Source organism: Scleropages formosus, chromosome 13 (assembly GCF_900964775.1).
Source record: "Scleropages formosus chromosome 13, fSclFor1.1, whole genome shotgun sequence".
NCBI classification, from domain to species: Eukaryota; Metazoa; Chordata; class Actinopteri; order Osteoglossiformes; family Osteoglossidae; genus Scleropages; species Scleropages formosus.
Genome location: NC_041818.1, coordinates 16,459,851 through 16,466,986, shown reverse-complemented (window position 1 = coordinate 16,466,986; position 7,136 = coordinate 16,459,851).

Below are 7,136 nucleotides of genomic sequence, written 5' to 3'. Positions count from 1 at the left end.
CTGTCTGCTCATGGTGCTGTGTTTCTACTAGGATGAGGCCCACCTGTCTTTCCAAAGCTCTTGGTGTAGATTTGAGGGACATTTCTCCCTCACACCAGCTCCCTATGACAATCTGTCATCCCTACTGTGCGCCCTTCCCACCGCTCTCCACCCATCCCCCCACCAGCACACACAGCGCATGAGTAAAAATTCAATAAGGATGCTTTTTGACTAAAGAAAATCACAGCTGAACAAAATTAAGATGAAAAATATTTAGAAAAAAAATGCAGACATGCATCAACCCATGTGCTAAAATTGTGAATTTCCTAAATGCTTCTGTCGACAGGTACGACACTGGATGCGACACATATTAAAAGTTGGTATATTTCCGATCCATGTTGAAAGTTGGTTGGGTTTACGCCCACACCTAATGTTAGGCAGAGAAAGAGAAAATGAATATTTTTCCTAGGGATTTTAGAGAGCATAAAGTGACCTGTACAAAGAGATGTAAACGAGAAACCCTTTGACGTCCTCAGCAGCGCACAGCCTCGTTCAAACTCCGATGACACGTTAAAGATGCAAAATACACAGAGAAATCATGGCATGCGTACGCCTTGCCATTACTGCCAAAGACCTGTTGGAGAGGTCTTGCACCTTCGGCACTTCAGACATGACTTTGAACGCCGGTAGGGTCTAACTGGCCATATGTCTGTCCCCCACTGACTCGCAGTGACGCGCATCATTCTCCTCCATTAGGGCAAGTTAAGGCGGTGTTATGTAAAGCAATTAAATATTGAAGGAAATACCATCCTCTGATGCAAGATCCGCAGCCGTAGACTGACAGCGTACATTACTTCATTTAAGGTGAAATCAAAGCCGGATGAAGAACTGGGAACGAGAAGCAGCGCAAGAGGAAGACGTCCCAGTGCCGAAACGCCCGGCGATTGGACCAATTTAGCAGCGGCATAAAGAGCGCGATTGCTAAGAAAGGCAGCTCTTATCGAAATGCCGTCCGACGCCGCCGACTGCCTCTCACATCGGAGCCCTTTCCGCACAGGCTCGGCCACGCGGTTCACCAGACAGGTGGGCCGCGACCTGCCGCGAAAACAAGGGGCGTTGCGCTTCACAAGATGAGGCACGAACAAGGACGTCTGCGTCCCTTCCCGCTTCTTGATCCACGCACTTCTACACATGCAGCCGGTAATCGCGCGTACGCGGCGTGGACTCGGATTTACGCGCCAAAGAAACGCATCTTGACGTACACGGGCGCGTCCTCCCGGTGCCCCCGCACCCTCTCCACGGGCTGCACGCGCGAGCTGGTCGTTGCGGATGTCTGCAGACCTGCTCCAGGAATGCCGGATCCAGGGGAAGCGACGGCGGGCCAAGATGTATCTGGACCTCTCCTCGCTCATTTGTCAATGACAGTCTCCCCCCTGAAGCCAGCTCCTCGCAGGAACACACACACGCTCACGGTACCTGGAGGCAGCCACGTCTGCTCGATGGGCCGTGCGTGCGGCTCAGACAGGGTGGGGAGGGGTGGGTGCTGAAAGCGGATGCTGGCAACGTTCCGGCGAGCCGCAGGCTGTGGGCCGACCGTGAGGGAATCGGGGAGGAAGTCCTCGCTGTGGGACGTCGGGTTCTGTGGAGGTGGGTGGTATGTGCGTGTGCGGATACTCGGTGTACTCGGCGCCGACGTGACAGAGCTGCAGAACACGTCGGACAAGCTGCGGCTGCGGAATCGGACGCGGTCGGTGCGGGTGCGCAGAGCAACGCCAGAGCGAAGAGGTTTCCTGCTGGGATGAACCGCCTCTAAGCTGCGTGCACCGCGGCACGGCCGTAGAGCCGCGCGACGGTCGCCGTGAGCTCCGTGCCCCAGCCTTGCCGGCCCCGGCACTCTATCAAAATGCGGCATCCGAGGGTGACGGCACCTTGGGTCAATCCTACCGTCTCTCCCCCTACCTTGTCACTTGCACCCGGGGCCATTTTCACACTGGTCTATCTGAAGCACCGGTGTCCTTTTTAGCAAGAGAAAAGGCACACGATTATCATTCCTTATTAGAGCAACAGCACCTTCCTCCTGCCTTCGTTAGTAGTCTGACGAATCACGCGTTTCAGATGAAGTCTCGAAAGCCCTTTCCCTTCAAGCTCACGTCGGACACTTGGACTAGAGATCCAGTGCAGCGCAAACACATCTCCAGCTGAGGATGGAGGAAGAGCTTCCCGAAGAAGACCTATCCGGAGCACCGAGGGCAGGAGAGAAGTAAGGAGAAGGAGTGGGAAGAGAGCGCCAGACGTAACTGGCAATGTGCTGGCGAAAGGGAATGCGGCAGCATGCAGCGTGTCCTGGAGGAGAAGAAAGGGGGAGAAACAAGAAAGAGGGCGGTGGAGGAGCAGAAGAGCCGAGCCACTGTTTACCAACTCTAAATTGTACTCTTTTCATTTAGGGCCGGGACGTTTTTCTCCTCCGTCCAGCTCGAGTCGAGAGAGAGAGAGAGAGAGAGAGCAGGCGAGCATGATTGTGTTTATTTGTGGGCTGTGTGTGGGACACAGGAAGCCCCGGGGGCCTGGCCTCTCGCTGTTTGTTATGGAGTGGAGAGGAAGCTGTTAGTGCTCTCTGTCCCCTGTTAGCAGCAGGATGGAGCCTGCGTGGAGCCAGCTCTCTGCAGCGGCAGCCGTGTTTGCGAAACACCCTCCTCCTGGCCCACGGGCCCTTTAACCCTTCGCCTTCAGCCCTCGGTGACGCGGTCCTTCGGGTGCCCCCGGGCCCCGTGACCCAAACGAGTGCTCCCCGAAGCCGACGAAACCCGCACGCTTCCCCTGAAGTGCTCCTGTAAATTTCCAGAGGTGCGCAAGGGTGTAAAGTGCAAAACCAGCAAAGTCCCTTCTGGATGCGAGAGTCAGCAAAGCAAATAAACAAATGTAAATGTTTTGCTTCCACATTTCAGAGGTGCTGTTGACTTATGTAATGGCACCGCTTCCCCAGGCCTTCTCGCGCAAATTACTCGCCCGGCCTTGCGGCCTTCAATACGTCCTGGAATGCACATCTATACTTTTCGCTGACCGGGCATCGCTGCGGACATTAATAATGAACGAACGAATAAATAAATAAATATTAAAATCGTGCTTTAAATTTGCAGGAGACTGAAAATGCATTTCTTAAAACACTGCCCGCTTTTTCCGCGTCTCTCTTTCTCCCCCCCCCCCCTTCAACTCGCTCTCGATTATCTGTGCGAATCGCTCCGTTTTCCCCTCTTCTCGCTAAATTAGTTGTGAAACATTTCAGTGTTGTAGAACACAAAGGCATCCTTCTTTTTTCCACTTGCCTGAGGTTTTCCCCTCGCTTCCTCTAGTAATTTGTCATCCCACCACATCCAGTTTGGTTTGTGCCGGTGCCTTGGCTCTGCACAGCTGGCCCGTTCCGAAACATCTACCCCCTGCCAGGGCTCTCTCGTGTGGTTTCTGCTGAGAGCTTCCCAAACATATCAGTGTCGTCTTGGGTGGGGGGTACGAGGGGTGGCTAGGTGACGGAGGAGTTTCGGCATAAGGAAAACATGACAGATTGGTAAAAGCATTAGAAGATCACAAAATTACACCCTTTAAGAGATGCTTCGTTCAGGCCTCCGCAGCGTTTCCAGCCCGTTCGGGGCAGATCCTTCTGCTGCTGCGGGACACGGCGAAGAAAAACACAGACCGACGCGGAAAGAAAACGAGGCGGACGTCCGCTTCTTCAGATGCTGGCGACGGACACCAGCGCGGCTCGCGGAAATTCGGGACTCGGCAGAACATCCTCCGGAAATTAACGTACGGAGAAGAAACCGTCTTTCCGCAGCCGTCGAGGCCGAACTTCCGGTAAAACGGCGTTTTAAGAGGGCGGCACGTGTTGCGCTGCGAGGCCGAGCCAGCGACCGTCCGCGCCGCTGAATCAGTTGGCGAGAAACCACGGCCGCCCGAAAAAGTGCGACGCCAGGGAGCTTCTAAGCCACTCCAAAGACTAAGGCCTCTTCTAAAGCAGTTTGTCTTACATGTAAACAGAGCAAAGGGCACCTTATTTAGGTGCCCAATTAGCATTCCTCTCCATTCAGGTTCGACACAATAAACCTTGAGACGAGACGATAGGAGCGAAAAGTTAATCATCCGGTGATGGGAGGGGGACGGTGACTCAGGGGAAGGACTCGACGGCATCATTTGCACTTTATGGATCATACTTCCTCCGCACTAATTCCGTTATTTACTGCCTCCTGGAACGGCGAGGGAGTCCGGTCACCGCCGCAGAGCCCGTCCTCCAAGTCACGCTGCTCTGTTTGCAAGAGTTCAGCACAGTGAGGCATTGTACAAGAAACGTGACCCCTGCTCCTTTTAAAAACCCAACACGGGGAAATGATTAACCTAAATCCAGGACCAGCTTGTCTACTTTATGGTCACCTAATAAAGTCAGCAGGACGTCTGGCTCCGGGGCTAATCTGTACAACGCCCCGTTTATTTATTTATTTATTGCCGCTGACCATCCCGCCATTGGGGTCCTTAGGGCGGATGGATCGTTTGACCCAAAAACGACGCGTGGAAAGACACGAGGTCCGCGGGACGCGACACCTCAACGGCGTTTACGAAGAGGCCGAGAGCATTTCGCCGGACCGCTCAAACAGACGCCGTCGGAAGGATTTCTGGAAATGAGAGCAAACGGAGTATCGGTTAGCAATGCTCGTTCGAAAGTGCCAGCGGTGGTGCATGTTGAAAATTCATACTCGATGTCTCTAATGTGTCATGAAATATTATTTGGAAAACAGCCCATCACCACTCACAGCAACTGGGTCAAGTGGTTCGGTGTTCGCACTCGATTCACGCGGTTCACCGGTTAAAAACTGCATCGGGTGTCCGGGAGGCCGGTCAGCTCTAATCTCAGCACCTTCCTTAGACTCTAATATTGTTCTTATTTTTTGATCATCAGACTTTTCTCCCAAGCGGCCCACAGGTTTTTACCCATTTATACGACTGCATATTTCTAACAGAGCATTTCGGGTGAAGAACCTAGCTCAAGGGTACTACAGCGGAGTGCTTCCTGGGACGTGAACTGGCAATCTTGAGATGACAAGAGTGTCTTTATACTACCTGCCGCTCTGGTTTTGGACAGGATGGCCTTGGGAATTCGCAAACCTCACTGACCGTGGCTCGCTAAGATTTTCGGTCTCCCCACCAAACCTCCTTCGGCTTCCACTGCAAGGAGGCTCTGTATCTGAAGAGGAGTTCTTCCGCACGGCGGGAGTTAGATGACGTTCAGCTCGTTTTTAATCTTCGGGTCGAATTCCTTACTGACATGTTTTATCATATCCTTGCCGTTACATCCTCTCTCCAGGATAAATAAAGGGAACAGATACATTGGCCAGAAAATAAACGGTTCTCCCTTTCCTGGCGAGGGTGAGCAACCTGAAGATGCCCGAAACTTCACTCGCCGTTCGGAACGGGTCGGATTAAGCGCTTCCAGAAATTGCGCTGGATAGACCAAATTTTTTGTTTTGGTTAAAGTGACAGCAAGGAGGAGAGGAAATAAACTGGCAGAGGACCCAGCCGGACATTCTGCAACACAATAGTCACACCAGAAAAACTCGCTTTGTACAAGCACTCGCCAGGGGAATTGCACAAGGTGAAAAATGACCCGTTTCATTCATATTAGTCAACAGAAAAACACAGATATTTACCTCCGGCAGGTAGATGTGCACAGCTGACATATAAAACACGGTGAGGCAGTCATCGATGGGAAATCAACTCTTCCTGGAATACGCTGCTTCAATATGACAGGTCACATATAGCCCACACACCGCACACATGTAGCCAGCACGTACGCTCTCATACAAACCAATCAGGAGCTCACATGGGCAGCCTGGGCAATACTTGTATGTGCTGAACCGGAGAGGAGAGGGAAAGCAAAGCAGCCCACAAGTGTCGCAAGTGTCTCCGGGGACTGCTGCAGAAGAGCTGGCAGCTCATTTCGAACTTGTTAACCGAACGCCTTATGAAAACTGGCTTCCGAGCGTGTTCAAATTGGTGTTGTACATTTCCATTAACTGTATATACTGTGGCACGCAGTGCCGTGGGTTTGGATGGGGCGAAGGAGGATGCACAGGCAGCGTTCGTCACGAACGATTTATTTGAACACCTGCAGCAGGGAAATAACGCTCTTGGTCCGAGAAGCCCGATTCCTTCAGGACCTGCTCCTACAGCCAGCCTTCCCAGCTTGCTTAGCACCCCCAAGCTCTCCCCCAAAACAGTGGTAGACACAGTCACCCCATCATTTTCCCCCCTAAGTGCCCCAAGTGGTTGCATACCCACATTTCACACTATTTCCCAGAATGCAACTATTTATATTTAGGAGTTTCCCTCCTAAAACAGTAACGCAGGGTCGTTACAATACATTTATTCAGCAGACACTTTTCACCAAAACGACTTCCAGTGAACACTACATACTAGTATCAACTGACACCTTATTCAACCAAGGTGACTTACAATGAGTCACTCATCGATGCAGCAGGGAAACACTTTCTCCCTGTCACTCACACAAACACACACCGCGGGTGAATTTAGAGTGACCGATCCACCTGAACAGCACGTCTTTGGACTGTGGGAGGAAACCCACGCAGGCATGGGGAGGACATGCAAATGCCAAACAGACCGAGCGGGGATGGAACCCGCATCCTCTCGCGCCACCCAGGCGCTGTGCCACCGGGTATATTGGTTCCTAGCCTCCACGTTGCTCAGCGCAGCCCCCAGGCGCCAACGTTGGAATGCCCCCAGCGAGACCCGCTGAGCTTTGGCCCGGCCCACCAGAGCGATCAGTAAGGTTAACTTAAGGGAGGAAGGGCTCGCGAGAGATAAATGGAAGCGATAGAGCCCTGGTTCACTCAGCAATAACTTGTTTTGAAGTGTCTAGACTGCTATGCAGGCCTGCTCTTAAAATAGAATACAAATGTGTCCTGGACTCACATATCTGATGGCACCGATCAGGTCAGGGTATGAAGTTTTTATACGCAGGAGCCAACTGCACACTCTATTTTGAATATGCTAACATTCAGGTGAACCGAGCAAAATAACAGATCTCGGCAGCGATGCGTTAGCATGCAATTTGTAGCCTGTGAAGATGACAATTTGACTTCTGCAGGACTTGA